Raw genomic sequence first — 18,246 nt, forward strand, 5'->3', positions numbered from 1 at the left:
TTCTTTCAGCAATAGTTTGTAGTTTTCATTATAAAAGTATTTTACCTCCTTTGTTAAGTATAAGTATTTTTGACACTATTTTAAATGGATTCTTTTGTTAACTTCCATTTTAGATTGTTCATTGTTAGTCTATAGAAACACAACTGATTTTTGCTTGTTGATTTTATATACTGCAACTTTGCTGTACTCATTTTTGAGTTCTAAGTTTTTTTTAATGTGGAAAATATAGGACTTATGCCATTTGTAAGCAGATAATTTCAATTTTTTATTTCAAATTTATATGTCTCTATTATTTTTCTTGCCTAATTATTCTGGCTAGGACTTCCAGTACTATGTGAAAGCAATGTGGCAAAGTCAGTATCCTTGCCTTGAACTGGATCACATTTAAAAGGTTGTCATATTTTCACCTTTGTGTATGATGTTAGCTGTGGGCTTTTCATATATGGCCTTTATTATGTTGAGGTTATTTTCTCCTTAATTTGTTGAGTGATTTTATTATAAAAGAGTGTTAGATTTTGTCAAATGCTTTTCCCGCATCATTTGAGGTGATCTTGTAACTTTTGTCCTTTATTCTGTTTTCCAGAAATAAATCCTGCTGGGTCATAGTGTATAATCCTTTTACTATGCTGCTGAACTCAGTTTGCTAGTATTTTGTTGAAGATTTTTTGCATCAATACCATCAGGGCTATTGGTTTGTAGATTTACTTTCTTAGTTTAGTTTACTTTATCATTGGTCTGTAATTTTATTATCTGTAGTGTCTTTGGCTTTGTGTAATGGTAATGTTGAACTTATAAAATGAGTTTGGAATGTCCCCTTCTCTTAATTTTTTAGAAGAGTTTGAAAATGATTTGTGTTAATTTTTCTTTAACGTTTGGTAAAATTCTCCAGTAAAGCCATCTATCTGGTCCTGGATGTTTGGGGGGAGGTGAAGGAGGGGGCTGTTGATTACTGATTCAATGTCCCTACTTATTATAAGCTTGCTCAGAAATTTTCTTTTTATGATTCAGGTTTGGTGGATTTTATGTTTCTATACATTTTTCTATTTCTTCTAGGTTATCTAGTTTGTTGGCTTATAAGTTTTTGTAGTAGTCTCTTATGATCCTGTTTTTATTTCTATGGCATCAGTTGTAATGTCTCTTCTTTTGTGTCTGATTTTGTTCCTTTAGTCTTCTCTTGATTTTTCTTAGTAAGTCTAGCTAAAGATCTGTCAATTTTGTTTGTTTTTTCAAAAAAACAAACCTTTCATTGATTTTTCTATTGTCTATTCTCTATTTCTGTTCGAATCTTTAACTCTTTCTTTCTTTTACAACCTCAAGTTTAGTTTTTGTTTTATTCCTTGAGCTGTAAAATTAGGTTATTTGTTAGAGATTTATCTTCTTTTGTAATGTGGATGTTTACCACTATATACGTTCCTGTTGGTACTGCTATTGCTATATCCCATAAGTTTGGGTGCATTTGTGTTGTCATTTTCATTTGTCTAGATAAATTTTTTAATTTCCCTTATGATTTCTTTTCTGGCCCATTGATTGGTCAAGAATGTGTTGTTAAATTTCCACATACTTCATACTTGTGAATTTTCTAGTTTTTCTTTTTTTAATTGATTTAAAATTTCATTCCTTTGTGGTCAGAAAAGATACTTGGTATAATTTCAAATCTTCTTAAATTTATTAAGACTTGTTCTGTGGCCTAACAGGTGATCTATACTGAAGAATGGTCCATGTGCCCTTGGGAAGAAAGGGTATTCTGATGTTGTCAGACTCAGTGTTCCAAACAGGTCAGTGCAATCGTCTGTGTTGTTCAAGTCCTGTTCCCTCATCAGTTTGCTGTCTGGTTATTCTATACATTGTTGAAAGTGGGGCACTGAAATCTATTATGAGTGTGTTACCTTCAGTTCTGTCAAGGTCTGCTCCATATATTTGAGTGCTCTCTTGTTAGATGTGCACATTTATAATTATTATATGTTCCTGGTGAATTGATCTTTTAGTCATTATATAGTATCCATTTTGGCTTTTGTGAGTTTTTGACTTAAAGTTTATTATGCCTGGTATAATTATGGCCACTCCTATTTCCTTTTGGCTACCATTTGCAAGATATATCTTTTTCCATTCTTTCACTTCCAGTGTATGGGTGTCCTTATATCTAAAGCAAGTGTCTTATATACAATTTATAGTTGGATTCTGGTTTTCAATCCACTCAGCCACTCTATTCCGTTTGATATGAGAGTTTAATCCACTTGCATTTAAGTAATTGCTGATACCAAATGCTTTACTATTGACATTTTATTAATTGTTTCATGTGTCTCATAGTTTTGTTCTTTATTTCCTCTCTTTCTGCCTTCTTTTTTGTTTTATTAATTTTTTTATAGTTACACATTCCTTTCTCATTATTTTTTGGTTGTGTGGAACAACTTATAACAATATATAAGGAGTGGGAGAGTGATAAAGAGAGTTCTGGTCAAGATGGAGGCACAGGTAGAAATACTTCACTTCCTCACACAACCAAAAGAAGGATAACAACCAATTTAAAAACAATAAACAACCAGCACTGCCAGAATAGCAAACTGCATGGAATTCTGACAACCAAGAAATTAAGGAAAAACTCATCCAGACCAGTATGAGGGGTGGAGACAGGCAGCTAAGATGGTGGAAAGGATGCGTAGCAAGGCTGCGTACCACACAGGCAAGGAGAGGCTGGCTGACCAGGAAACTAAGACTCACCACTTCTAGCTGTAATTCCTCTGGGGGTTGCAAAGGTGGGAGAAACTACCATTCTTACAGGAGAGTTTGTTGGAAAGTGGGACTAGAGCGTGGCAAGCAAGAGGCATTGTTCCCTCTCTGACCCCACCCCCACAGAGAGCGCCACAATGCAACAAAGAGGGTTGCCCCACCCTGGTGAATACCTAAAGCTCCATCTCTTACAACTTAACAGGTGCAATGAGACAAAGAAATAGGGCCCAAATGAAAGAACAGGTCAAAATTACAGAAAAAAATCTAAGCGAGGAGAAGATAGACAACTTATTAATGCAGAGTTCAAAACACTGGTGATCAGGATGCTCACAGAATTGATTGAGCTCAGTTAAAAAATGAAGAAATGAAAGCTACACAAAGTGAAATAAAGGAAAATATACAGGGAAGCAACAGTAAAGGGAAGGAAACTGGGACTCAAAATGATTTGGAACAAAAGGAAGAAATAAACATCCAACTAGAACAGAATGAAAAAATAAGAATTCAAAGAAATGAGGAGAGGCTTAGGAACCTCCAGGACAATTTTAAGTGCTCCAACATCCGAATCATAGGGGTGCCAGAAAAAGAGGTAGAGCAAGAAATTGAAAACTTATTTGATCACATAATGAAGGTCAACTTCCCCAATCTGGCAAAGGAAATAGAATTCCAGAAGCCCAGGAAGCCGAGACAGTCCCAAAGAAATTGGACCAAGGAGGAACACACTAAGACACATCATAATTGAGTTGCCCAAGAATAAAGGAAAGAATCTTAAAAGCAGCAAGAGGAAAGGAGAGAGTTACCTACAAAGGAGTGCCCATAAGACTATCAGCTGATTTCTTTAAAGAAAAACCTTACAGGCAAGAAGGGGCTGGAAAGAAATATTTGAAGTTGAAAGGCAATGACCTACATCCAAGATTATTCTATCCAGCAAAGCAATCATTTAGAATGGAAGGGCAGATAAAGTACTTCCAAGATAAGGTCAAGTTAAAGGAGTTTATCATTACCAAGCCCTTATTATATGAAATGCTAAAGGGACTTATCTAAGAAATAGAAGATCAAGAACTATGAACAGTAAAATGATGACAAACTGATAACTATCAACAACTGAACCTAAAAAAACAAAAACTTATCAAACAACTAGAACAGGAACAGAATCACAGAAATGGAGGGTTATCTATGGGGAGAGGGAGATGAAGAGGGAGGGAAAGAATGAGGGGGGAAAAGTACAGGGAATAAGAAGCATAATCAGTAGGCATAAAATAGACAGGGGGAGGTTAAGAATAGTATAGGAAATAGAGAAGCCAAAGAACTTACATGTACAACCCACGGACATGAACTAAGGGTGGAGGGAACACTGGAGTAGGGAAGGTGCAGGGCAGAGTGGGGAGAAAGGAGAGAAAAAAATAGGGACAACTATAATAGCATAATCAATAAAATATACTTAAATAATATACAAAGACTGTCCATAAAAAGTCCAGTCATTATTAATATAACAAGAATGATTTGCAAGACATAGATGTAACCTGCCAGCCAAAGAGAGTGGACTGGAATGTGAATGCGTGCAAATGACAACTTCATTGTACTAGTCAGTGGGGACAGTAGATGCTGTTGAGTGAGCCTGTGTACTGTGTGGCCGATTCATTCACAATGACTGAATAGAACAACAAATCTGCATCAAATTTTGTATTAAGCTTGAACATTCCTCCAAAAAACTGTCTGGATGATTCAGAAGGCTGCAGCTCTGGGCAGCTGGTGATTGGCAGCTTCATCACAGCAATACACCAGCTCATTCATCACATCTCATGCAGAGTATTTTGGTGAAACATCAAATATCCAGGTGACTCATCCCTGCTACAGCTCAGACTTGGTGGCCTGTGATTTCTGGCTTTTCCCAAAACTAAAATTCCCTTTGAAGGGGAAGAGATTTCAGACCATCCATGAGATTCAGGAAAATACGATGGGGCAGCTGATGGTGATTGGGAGAACTGGGTGAGGTCTCATGGTGCCTACTTTGAAGGGGACTGAGGTGTCATTGTCCTATGTACGATGTTTCTCGATCTTGTCTCTTCTTCAGTAAATGTCTCCATTTTTCACAGTGCGTGGCTTTGTGGACAGACCTCGCATTTTAAGCTAATAACAATTTAAGTTTTGTTTGTCTAGGAACATACTTATTTCCCCATTTTTGTAGGACTGTTTTGCCAGATACAGTATCCTTGGTTGGTAGATTTTTTAAAAATTTCAGCACTTTGAATATTATTACACCCCCTTCTGGTTTGTAATGTTTCTGCTGCAGAACAAATGATCATATTATACAGCTCTTTTTTACATAGTGTGTTGCTTTTCTCTTGCTAATTCGAAGATTCTCTCTTTGCCTTTTGACATTTGATTATAATGTATGTCAGGGTAGTCCTCTTTGAGTTCATTCTAAGTTGAGCCTATTGAACTTCTTAAATTTGGATGTCCATTTCCTTTTTCATATTTGGAGGCCTATTCTAGTGTAGAGTAATACCATTGTTTTTGAAACTTTATACATTTCCAAATTCAAAAATTGGGGAAAATACTTTGGGGAAAAACTCTTTTACTTTAAGATACACATTAAGAAGTTCTTAGATTATGGGAGACAGAACCTGGGCTAAAATCGCTGGTTATATAGAAAGCAGGATGACCTTCATGGTACATGGATTACCACTTTTTTTCATCGAAGGCTTAAGTAATAAATCAAAGAGCCCTTTCACAGAAAGAAGGAGATGAGGAAGCCTGAAAGCAAAGACCAGCCTGACCACAGGCCAGTAGGACAGAAGCCTTAAGATGAGATAGCTGTGAAGATAAGACTACATGATGGCAGTGATGGCTGTGAAATTTTAGAAACAGTGATGTATAAAAGTTAGGTTTTTCAAATTATATTTTATTGATTATTCCATTACAGTTGTCCCAGTTTTCCTCCCTTTTCCTTTCTCCACCCAGCACCTCCCAGTCCCACAGGCAATCCCCACACCATTGTTCATGTCCATGGGTTATACGTATGAGTTCTTTGGCTACTCCACTTCCTTCCTATACTGTACTTTACATCCCCATGCCTATTCTGTAACTACCTATTTGCACTTCTTAATCTCCTCTTCTCTTCACCCATTTTCCTACATCCCCCTCCCATCTGGCAACTATCCAATGCTCCATGATTCTGTCTCTGTTTTTCTTGTTTGCTTAGTTTGTTTTTTAGATTCAATTATTGATAGATATGTATTTATTGTCATTTAGTTGTTCATAGTTTTGATCTTCTTTTTCTTAAATAAGCCCCTTTAACATTTCATATAATAATGGTTTGGTGATGATAACTCCTTTTGTTTTTTCTTGTCTGGGAAGCTCTTCCTCTATCCTTTGATTCTAAATGACAGCTTTGCTGGGTAGAGCAATCTTGGCTGTAAGTCCCTGCTTGTATTTCTTACCAATCCCTTCTAGCCTGCAAAATTTCTTTCTGGAAATCAGCTTATAATCTTATGAGAACGCCCCTGTAGGTAACTAATTGCTTTTTTCTTGTTGCCTTTAAGATTCTCTCTTTATCTTTAACCTTTGGTATTTTAATTCTGATGTGTCTTAGAGTGGGCCTCTTTGCACCCATCTTGTTTGGGACCCTCTGTGCCTCCTGGACTTCCATTTCTTTCACCAAATTAAGGAAGTTTTCTTTCATTATAGTTTCTAATAGATTTCCAATTTCTTGCTCTTTCCCTTTTTCTGGCACCCCTATGATGCGAATGGTGGACCTTTTGAAGTTGTTCCAGGAGCAACTAACACTATCCTCATTTTTTTAATTCTTTTTTATTCTTGTTGTTCTGATTAGTTGTCTTTTGCTTTCTTATGTTCCAAATCATTGGAACAGCTTCATCAACTCTACTATTGTTTCCCTGTAAATTGTTCTTTATTGCAACTAGTGTATCATTCATTTCTAACTGGATCTTTTTCATGCTGTTGAGGTCCTCACTAAATTCCCTGAGCATCCTTATAACAAGTGTTTTGAACTCTGCGTCTGATAGACTGTTTATGTCCATTTTGTTTAGTTCTTTTCCTGGAGGGTTTTTTTTTTTAAGATTTTATTTATTTTTTGAGAGAGTGGAAAGGAAGGAGAAAAAGAGGGAGAGAAATATCAATGTGTGGTTGCCTCTCGCATGCCCCCCACTGGGGAGCTGGCCTGCAACACAAGCATGTGCCTTGACTGGGAATCGAACCAGCAACCTTTTGGTTCGCAGGCCAGCACTCAACCCACTGAGCCACACTAGCCAGAATTTTTTCTGGAGTTTTGATCTGTTCTTTCATTTGGGCCATGTTTCTTTATCTTTTCATTTTGGACTCATTCCTGTGTTTGCTTCTACATATTAGGTAGAGCTGCTATGACTCCATGTCTTGGCAGTGTGGCCTAATCTTATAGGTGTCCTGTAGGGTCCAGTGGCACAGCCTCCCCTATCATCCAAGCTGGGTACTCAAGGTGCACCCTTTCTGTGGTTTGAGTACACCCTCCTCTTATAGTTGAGCCTTGATTGTTGTTGGCAGATCAACGAAAGGGATGTACCCAGGCCAGTCAGTTTCAAATACTGGCTATGACTACTGACCACCAATCTCTGCCCTCCATGGAGAATCAGCTGTGCAGAAGTAGGGAGGTGGTGCTCCAACATGTCTTTAGCTGTCTACTGAGTGCACAGGCTCTGGGGTTTGCCAGGTGGTGCAGGGCAAGGTCAGTGCCCCCTCCCCCCACACTGTGTTCTGCCTGGGGCCACCCTGCATGAGCTGCAAAGCAATCTGCAGATGGCAGCTACTTGTGCTGGGCTTGGAGGTTCCCAGGTGAAGCCAAGCTGTGGACTTACACTGGCTGCTGCTCGTGCCAGGCCTGGGGCCACTTAGCAAGAAGTATGGGAGTTAGGGGCTTGTTGAGGCTGGCTGTTGCTTGTTTGATAGGATTTAGGAAGCTGTGAAGCATGAGCCAAGACCAGCCATTCATATGGTATGGTAAAGCCACTGTTAACAGCTTGGGTGGGCTGGTAGGTTGGGTGGGGCAGAGCCTCAGGGAAAGTCCAGAGTGGGACAAACAGAGTTAGTCAGGTTGATGGGGTCTCAGATATAGCACCCAATGCTGGTTTTGTGGCTCTGTTGGGGGAAGGTTCAGAAAAGGGACAATGGATGGAGAACCAAGATGGTGGCGTAGGTAGACACACTGCGCCTCCTCGCACAACCAGAACTGACAGAGAATCGAAAGCCAAGGGGGTCTGACACCAAGGAAATAAAAAATAAACATTCATCCAGACCGGTAGGTGGGGTGGAGATGGGTACCGGGTTGGAGAGGACTCATGTGGCTGTGGCAGGACCGAGACTGGTGGGAGTGTGGGACGAACGGGGCAGGCAGTCCGAGCACTAGCATACCCTGCAGCCCCACATTGGTGCACAGATAAACCGGGAGGGCCAGACTCAGAGTGGCGGAGAGCGGGGCAGGCAGAGCAATGGGTAGCACCCCGCGGCCCCATATTCGCGCAGATAAACCCGACCAACGGTGGGAAGCGAAGCAGACCACGCAACCCAGGGCTCCAGCTCGGGGAAGTAAAGCCTCAAACCTCTGATTGAGGATGCCCGTGGGGGTTGGGGCGGCAGCAGAAGAGACTCCCAGCCTCACGGGAGAGGTCGTTGGAGAGACCCACAGGGGCCTAGAGTGTGCACAGGCCCACCCACTCGGGAACCAGCACCAGAGGGGCCCAGTTTGATTGTGGGTATCGGAGTGAAAGATTGAAATCCGGAGGAGAGTGAAGCAGGAGCCATTGCTCCCTCTTGGCCCCTCCCCCACGTTCAGCATCCTGGCGCAATGACCAGCATTACCCTGCCCCCAGGTGAACACCTAAGGCTCCGCCCCTTAAAGTAACAGACGCTCCAAAACAAAACAAAACAAAAAAATGGCCCAAATGACAGAACACTTCAAAGCTCCAGAAAAAATACAACTAAGCGAGGAAGAGACAGCCAACCTATCGGATGCACAGTTCAAAACACTGGTTATCAAGATGCTCACAGAATTGGTTGAATCTGTTCGAAAACCAGATGAAAAAATGAAGCCTGTGCTAAGAGAAACAAAGGAAAATGTACAGGGAACCAATAGTGATGCGAAGGAAACTGGGACTCAAATCAACGATGTGGACTAGAAGGAAGAAAGAAACATCCAACCAGAAAAGAATGAAGAAACAAGAACTCGGAAAAATGAGGAGAGGCTTAGGAACCTCCAGGACACCTTGAAACGCTCCAACATCCGAATTATAGGGGTGCCAGAAGGAGAAGAGGAAGAACAAAAAATTAAAAACTTATTTGAACAAATAATGAAGGAGAACTTCCCTCATCTGGCAAAGGAAACAGGAAGTCCAGGAAGCTCAGAGAGTCCCAAAGAAGCTGGACCCAAGGAGGAACACACCAAGGCACATCATAATTACATTACCCAAGATTAAATGTAAGGACCTACATCCAAGATTACTGTATCCAGCAAAGCTATCATTTAGAATGGAAGGGAAGATAAAGTGCTTCTCAGATAAGGTCAAGTTAAAGAAGTTCATCATCACCAATCCCTTATTATATGAAATGTTAAAGGGAGTTACCTAAGAAAAAGAAGATAAAAAATAGGAACAGTAAAAATGACAGCAAACTCAGTTATTAATGACCACACCTAAAACAAAAACAAGAGCAAACTAGGCTAACAACTAGAACAGGAACAGAACCACAGAAATGGAGATCACATGGAGGGTTGTCAATAGGGGAGGGGGAGGGGGGGAAGGTACAGAGAATAAGTAGCATAGATGATAGGTGGAAAATAGACAGGGGGAGGGTAAGAATAGTGTAGGAAATGTAGAAGCCAAAGAACTTATAAGTATGACCCATGGACATGAACTATAGGGGGGGAATGTGGGAGGGAGGGGGTGGGCAGGATGGAGTGGAGTGGGGGGGGAATGGGACAACTGTAATAGCATAATCAATAAATATATTTTTTTAAAAAAGGGACAATGGCCTCTACCTGTCTCAGAGTAAGTTGTCCCTCAGCTCCCACTTTGATTCCAGACACTTCAGTTCCTCCCCATATGCCACTGGTGCCTTTCAAGCTGCTACCCTGGTGTTGGATCTCACAGGGAGTAAGTCTGAATAAGTCCACTTGTAGATTCTTTAAGAACTGTTTGGGTCCAGAAGTTTCTTCCACTGACTCAATCACCACTAGTTTTTGCAGTCAGAAATTATAGGGACTTATCTTCCTGGCACTGGAACCCTGGGCTGGGGGGCCTGGTGTGGGGCTAGGACTCCTTGCTCCTGAGATATCCCTCCTGAATTTTTATCCACCACACGAGGGTGTGGGACCAGCCCATTCCATGTCTCCACCCCTCCTACCAGTCTGGATGGATGTGGTTTCTTTAATTCCATAGTTGTCAGACTTCCATTCAACTTGATTTCTGACAGTTCAGAGTGATGGTTGTTTTATATTTTAGTTGTAATTTTGATGAGGTTGTACAAGGAGGCAAGCCATGTTTACATATGCTGCCATCTTGATTGGAAGTGTGATCAAAATTTAGTTTTGTGCTATTCCTTTTATATGCCATTAACTGCAACTACCACTGTCAAAACTTCAGAAAAACTTTGTCACTGACAATAGCATCCATACATTAATTCATTGAGTATAATTTTCAGTGCTAAAGGTACCATGCTATATGGGACAGGAACAAAAATTCCTCCTCTCATAGGGTGTTTCATGTTTTTGGTTGCTTGGGATATTGATGAAGTGGATTGGGAACAGCAGAAGTTCCCTCAAAATAATAAAAGCACAAGAGTCCTAAATGTCCTGTGGATGTGTGAGCTGGGACTCTGGCTACTGTATTTGGATACTAAAAGAGAAGAAATGGGAGGATTTGAGAATACTCATGTTACATCTGTAATAATCCACATTTTATTCACACTTAGTATCTTTAATCATCCATATAAAACCATACTTTAATAACCAACTATTGTTCTTTAAAAATTAAAATGTCTGTGCTGTTCAAAATGTTTTCTAGTATTTTTTAAAGCTTTTGGGTAACATATATCTGAGACTCTGCAGATATGAAAATGCCTTGTGAGCCTCAACATGTACTCAACAACTAGACAGTTAGGTGTTGATTATGGTAGAAAAAATCTGAAAAAAATCTGAAACTAATGATAACTTCTCTGAAGGTAAATATTACTCTTTTTGAAGCTCAGATGGTTATCTTTTTATATACTTTAAATTTAAAATCTTCCCAAGAGATTTGTCCTCTTTATTTTAACTTTTTTTGTCCTTTTGATTTCTAATCTTTGGATCTTTTATAAGTTCTAGATATTTCTCTTCCATATTAGTTTTGAAGATAACTTTTTTTCTTCCAAGAAGAAAATGTGATATCTGTGGTACTCTTTTGTGTGTTTGCAGATTTTTATAATAACCCCAGTTTGTTTTTACATCCTCTGCCACTTCCCATTCATTGTTGATTCAAAAGACCCAATTGACAAACTTTATGAATATTCAACTTTGTTTAGTCTGGTTTTTTTCTATTACAATAAAGCAGGTGGCAGTCATATCCTATAAACAGATCTAGCAAGCACTACTGGCAAGAATTCTATTGTTCCATTAGCAAAACACAAAATTTAGGATTATTTCAGTAGCTACACAAGAAACTGGAAGAATCCATTTTTTCTATGTCATTATGTCATTATATCCTTGGCCTTGCTCATTGGTGCCATACTTGAGCTAGTTTATTATAATGTGCATCCTTTCATTTTGGCTTATAAACTGTGAAGCCAGACTTTCTTATGCTTATGCAGTGATTTATTCCACGACTGTGATCTATATCCCTGATTAACAGCAATTTCGGCAACATGCCAGTGAACTCTAAAAAACCCACAGATTCCCTCACTTAAAACTCTTAATTTCATTGGGGGTGAAGCATTAATTTTTATAAGGGATGGAGCATTGTTATTTTTCCTCTACATCATCACATTTTTCCATCTTCTTGTCATCAACTTCCTTTAACTTGGTGGCTTCGAACAACAAAAATCTACACTCTTACATCAGGGCCACACTCCCTTCAGAGACTCTGGGGGAAAATTCTTTCCTTGTCCATCTTCTGGTGGCTGCCAGTATTCCTTGGCTTGTGGTCACATCACTCTAATCTTCAAGACCATCATCTTTACATCTCTATGCTCCATCTTTACATGACCTTCTCCTTTGCGAACATACTGGACCATCATCTTTCTTTTATAAGAATGCTCGTGATGGCATTTGGGACCCACAGGATAATCCAGGAAAACCTCTCTTAGTCACGCGTAGAAAAACTCTTTTTTTTTTTTTTTTCAAACCAGGCATCATTTACAGGTTTTAAAGATTAGGACCTAATATCTGATATCTGTGGCTCATCATTGTTGTATCTAACACACCCACTAAGTATCACTCTGTCAAGATGCCCTACCCAGTTCTGGCCAGTTATTTCTCCAAAGCTCTCTCCCCTGAATATCTGTATCCTTTGTCATGCTAGTTTTGTGTGAAAACCAAGTCTTGAGTTGTATTGGGGCATTATAGTTGAGCTGAGCCTGGAGGGCAGTTTTTATATAAATGTGCATTGCTGAGACCATGAGGTAAGAGTAGTTAAGCATAAAGAGAAATGCTCACGTCTAGAGCCACAAGATGGACAATGGGTTGACCCTCTGATACTTTTCCTACCTTGGCTCTGCCTGGAGAGCAAGTCACATAGAAGGTCTGGTCTTTATTTCTTCTTTAGGAGATGGTATCTTGGTATTGGTCCCTTCTGTTGCAGATCACCAACTGGTTTTGGAAATATTGTTAGTCCAAAAAACTATTCCTATTAAGATTTAGTGAATGAGTAAGTTACAATTCAATCTTGATTGGTAGTATTTTATAAATGTTTTTATGTTCTCTGAGAATATATAGGGTATTTTTATCATTTACTCTTATATTAACACTGTTATTATGCTACTTTTACCCCAAAAATAAAATGAAACCCAAAGGCACAGAGAGCTTACTAGTTTTTCCAAAGTGATAGAGTCTTAACTTAAATCTAGATTTAAGAAATACTTTAAGAAGTCACAAAGCTGTTGGGTTTTAGCTCTTCCTTCCCATGAAAAGTAGGGATGAGTCAACATTGTGATTTGACAGGCTAGTCAGGAGACCTTCCCAGAAAGGAAAAAAAAATGCTGGAGAAAATAACTTGAAAAAGAACACACAATTGGCCAAATTAAAGCAGGAGAAACTTCTCCAAGACTGGGGAGATAACTACTAACTGGCAACTTGGTGGACCTCAGAGATAAGTGACCGAGTCACATCTGGGTAATGAGTCCAAGGAATGTGGGATTCTAGTTCCATCAAAGATTCTGATCCAGTATAGCACGTAGTAGTGGACACGTGCTCATGACAGGGACTCTCCGTGCTTAGAAAATGACCATATCACGATTTTCCAGCATAGACCTACATTCTGGAATCCTTTCCAAATGTTCTAGGCTTTGTGAAGTTCTAATTTTCCCTCACACAGTCACAAATTTAGGGGCAAGGAATTCCAACAATGACAAAGATTGAAGTTCTCAACACCTTGTCACCAGAGAGCTCAGGGTGAGATTTGACTTTGATAAAGGATTTCTGATGCTTCTCTATTTATCACATTCAAAATTGGCCATGAAAAAATCATAATGGCTGGCCTCAGGTCTGTATATCAATATGGTGGCATTTCAGAGACAGACCGGAGTCTGTGTTTGTTGTGGTCATTGGCAGCATGAGTGAACTTTACTTACCTAGAAGAATGGAACTCAGGGGAGAATGTTTCTGTGGTTGCCCCTCATGCTGCCAACTTCTCTGAAATCTAATTGTCTCAGTTTAATTAGTAAAAGGGAAGAAAATCTGTGCCAAGAAATTTTCTGCATCTCTGAAAATAATAATATTTAAACTTTTTATAAATTCAAGCAATTATTATTTTTTGCTGGTCTTTTAATCTGTACTATCTTATGATTCTAAGGCCCTTTAATGGCTATTGTGAGTTGTACATTTTCCTGAAAATCAAAGATGTCTGGGGTATAAATTCTCCTATCTCTCTGGCACTTCAACTGCTTCTCATATCTCTAATAATTCTAGGACTTACTGTATTTTGGTCCTTGTGGTTACTAAAACCTTTTAAGCAATAAAATACTCTAAAATGAACCCATAGTTATTACTATGATATTCACTGTTGTTTTGCCCACTCTTAACATTCACCCTATTAAAATCCTGGGTCTGAAAAAAACACCTAGAAAACTCAATTATGCCCAAACAAAAGAAGTCATCATTTTTAAGGCTGCTAATGTGTATTTGGCATTTCCAAATGAATCTCCTTTATCTCGATAAGCAACAATTACTCTATGTTCTTGTTTTAATTCTGCAAAGGGCTCCCTCTAAGCCTGGAAACAAGTTGGCAATGTTGAGGTCTCTATGAAATATTTCCTCCTTAGTTTCAATAGCCTATTTTCTGAGACAGAGATTGAATGACAGCTTAAAAGAGTACAGATTATAAGCCCATTTAAGAGTGCTGCATTTTTTGAATTTGTCTCAAATGGAAGGAAAAACCAGGGTGACACAGGCAAGGCTCAAGTGCCAACATGTGTCTTTCTGTTTATTCATTATTCAAGGGTCAGGGCCTCAACCAGGGCCAGAGAGAAATGACAAAAATAAATACATATCAGTGCAACAATCTGCAATTTAAAATAATGAAAAGCAAGATTCCTATTCATTTTTATGGCACAAACCTGACATCATTTCACTCCAATTTTCTATAATGGAACCAGCTGGGCTCTGGGAGGGAACTAGTAATAGGTTTTAATGGATAAAATCTGCCATTGAAACTGGCCATTTTCTAACGCAATCTCAGTGCTTGGCACCCAGCCCGTCATACAGCATCATGCTTTCCGCAGGGCTGCACCAGCTTGAGAGATGAGAGGGTTGTGTGCACAGGACCACTGGGCTCATAGGAGCCTCTCCCCTCTTCACCGAGGAGAGTCCCAAGCCCCGGTTCAGGGTTCCATAGCCCTAGCTGAACAAACCACTGGGGAAGAATCAGGGAAATGTCATTGTCTTCAATAAAGGTTTGCAAAGATCATGGAAGCAAGGTTAAGGAGAGAGGCAGAGAGGGCCAGGGTCGGGGAGAGCCCTGCCTTATGCAATGGCAAGCCCCTGATGAATGTCCAGTTCTATTCAGTTACAATAAACACAACTGGGATTTTCTGGGTCTGAATTAACAGTCAGTGAGTGTTTTTCTCTCTCTTACCCTCTCATTCCATTAAACCATTCCTCCTATTCAGCTCTCAAACTGCTGTTAACATATGAAAATAGCATGCAAAGAATGGAATGGGCTGACTGCCATGGAGATAAAAATGGGATGTTCATTCTAATTTATTTCATGGCACCACTCCTTCTCGCTGTCTCTGTTTTCTTTGCAAAGCGGCTTGATTGCCTCTTTGAGAATGTGACTGGTCTGGCCCACAGCCTTGTGTTTGAGCCATGGTTGAGGTTAAACAGGTAGCCAGCCTTTGGAGGTTGGACACCAATCTGTCCAGTCACCATGCCCAGGTTGATCTGGGCACAGGATAATTAGGCTTTTGTTTTTCACTTGCAGCAGATTTCAGACTAAACAATCTCTAAGGTTCATTTTGGTGAAATCGTGCAGGTTCTAAAGATGAACGATGTTTTCAAATAATCTATACTCACTTTGCCTAAAGCATGTTCTACAACTCATGTTTCACAGGTACAAGCTTCAAAAGCAAATTTAAAATGCTTTTCAGATGTTAAAGCATGACCCAAACAGAAAATGTAGACACATTCAGGATTCTTACTTCCTAAGTACCCATGTACCTTTGCTAACACTCCATGATTTTATGACCACGTGTCTTATTCTGGGCCTCCTCCCTCAAATAACTGTGGCCACACTCTCATCACCAATTTTTGTTACCATAGGAAAGAATAACAGAAAAGCACAAGAAAACTTGGTTGTGGAAGCATTATCTTGACCAATAAATTAGAAACTCTCAATTCTAAGCCAGGGCAAATAGCTTCTGATTTCAGGATGGTACAGGAATCTGCTGCTATTCTTTCTTTCCCCTGCTGCTTATGAAGCTACTGACTCTGCAGCTTCTTTGTCCAACTGAAAGTGCTGCATAGTGTCTCTGACCTCCCCAGAGCCTCCCTTCCCACCCTGCCCATCATTCACATTATAGTCTAACTACACCCAACTGTGGACATTCTTTGATCTTTCAGGTCTCCCTACAGTTAGTGACCCCTGGTGAGTTTCTGTTCCTTCTTTCCACAAGCCATTGTTCAACTGCCCCAAGTAGAGCTGCTTTCTCTGTTCTCACTACATGTTTATATTTCTAATTCTCAGCTGCCCTCACACTCCAACCTAGTGAGCATCTCAAAAGCCAGCTCTCCAATGTAAAGAATACATTCTGACATGTAGACGGGGTTGAAGAATCATCTGTTATGTGAATGGATGAAAAGTGAATGGAAAGTGAAAGACTCTTAAAGCCCCCAAACAAATGGCATTTCTTTTTCCTCTAGATATTCCAGAGATACAGGAATCAGGCCTTGGTTTCCTACTTTGTGTTGATTGCTGTTCTCTGATTGTTTATCTTTCCAGTACAGTCACCTCTATTGTGCATGCTAAAGGAAGACAACAATGGTATGAATAATAACAAAACAGATATTTCAAAGATAATTTATCTTTGATATTCTTAATAATGTTTTAAAGCAGTTTTTCTTTCCAACGAAACTTAGGGGAAATATAGTAGGAAGCACTCTGAATCTTAATATAAGCAATGTAATTTCTTTTTCTTGCTTTGTTGACAACTTGCTTTATGACTGTGGTCAAATCCTTTCTTCTCTTTGAACCTTAGTTTCTTAGCCTCTAGAAGTCGGTTGATTTCGAACCAAAAGGAGTAGGATCAGATGACCTGGAAGGTCCCTTTCAGCTCTGTGATGTATCGTTCACAATGATAGCTACCCAGAGTGCCTTTCATTCATGTGCATCACAGCATGCTTCCCAAAAAGAGTCTGAGCATTTTCCTCTCCCCTTGAATCGGCGGTGCAAGAACTGTTATTAAGATTTCTGAAAGATTTAAGGTAGAGCTAGTAGACCTTCACATCTAAACAAGAGTGTCTAAGAATCTTGCTGTCCCTCATCAGCTGGGCAAGTAGAAAGAAGCATGTCTCAGACAGAATCATGAATGAGGCTTTGGGAGCCACAATACGCTTCAGAGAAAACCCAGTTTTAAAATAATTGTACTAGCAAAACACCCCAAGTGTGGACTAAAACAAAAAGCACAAAATGACAGGAGTCCTCTGGGTGCCCAACATTACACATTGGCAGGAAGCTAAATGAGAAAGCTCTGAACTGTAAGCAGGAACCCTAACCTATACAAAAAGAAAAATGACTTGGAGAGCAGAGCCTAGAATGGGGAGAACTGTGGATCAGGGAACCAACCACTCTGAGAGTATAGAACAGGGCTGTGATCAAGGACCATTTTCCACAGCTGGAGGACTGGTGACGTGCTTTTTGACACATGATGACATGCTTTTTGAACAGGTGTGTCTATTATGGTTATTCTGTTCTTATCTCACCATGTTGGGTGCATTGGTGTGGGGGGAAGGGCTGAAAACTTGGCTTGTTTTTGTTGTTTTGGTTTTCCAGTCTCCAGACATACTTGAGTAGACTCAGCCACATCTAGGCACATCCAGACCTATTTTAAATCCCTACTTTTGGGCCTGGGCCGGAGACACTGTTTGGACGAGACTGAAGGTCTCTGTGGTAGGTGGTTGAATTCACATAAATTGTTGTGACTATAGGGGTGACTGTGGTAGCTTATCTCCCTATGGCCACAAAAACTCCTTGCATGTCCCATTTCTGTATGTATATGCAACCCTTCCCATTGAAAGGTGGACTCTGTCTCTCCTCTCTGTGAATCTTGGCTGGATATTAACTTGCTTTCCCAAAACTATGCCAGTTCTGGGCCTAGCCCTTAAGAGTTTTAGTAACTTCCACTTTCAGTCACCTAAACTACCATGTAAGACCCTGGCTATCTTGATGGAGAGAAAGGGCCTGCCAATCACCAGCCATTCCAGCTACCCTACATGAGCTCCCACGCATGTGAGTAAAGTCATCATGGACTTTTTCAGACCCAGTCAAGCTCTCGACTGCATGAAACTGTATAAGTGCCTTCAGCCAACAGTCCATGGAGCAGATAAAACATCCAGCTGACCCACCAAACTGTGAGAAGTGACAAATCATTATCATTTTAGGTGCTTTGGGATAGTTTGTTATACAGCAATAAATAACTAATACACACTCTAACAACCGATTGTCTAAAATTATATTGACTGTTCAGATTGATAGCAATGCATGGTTTAGGTAAGTAGCCTAAAAATACAAAGGAGACAGATTACCTGCTTGGTACCAAGCACAAGTTGTAGATAATCTTCTATGAATG

This window comes from Desmodus rotundus, chromosome 1 (genome assembly GCF_022682495.2).
Source record: "Desmodus rotundus isolate HL8 chromosome 1, HLdesRot8A.1, whole genome shotgun sequence".
In the NCBI taxonomy this organism is placed as follows: domain Eukaryota; kingdom Metazoa; phylum Chordata; class Mammalia; order Chiroptera; family Phyllostomidae; genus Desmodus; species Desmodus rotundus.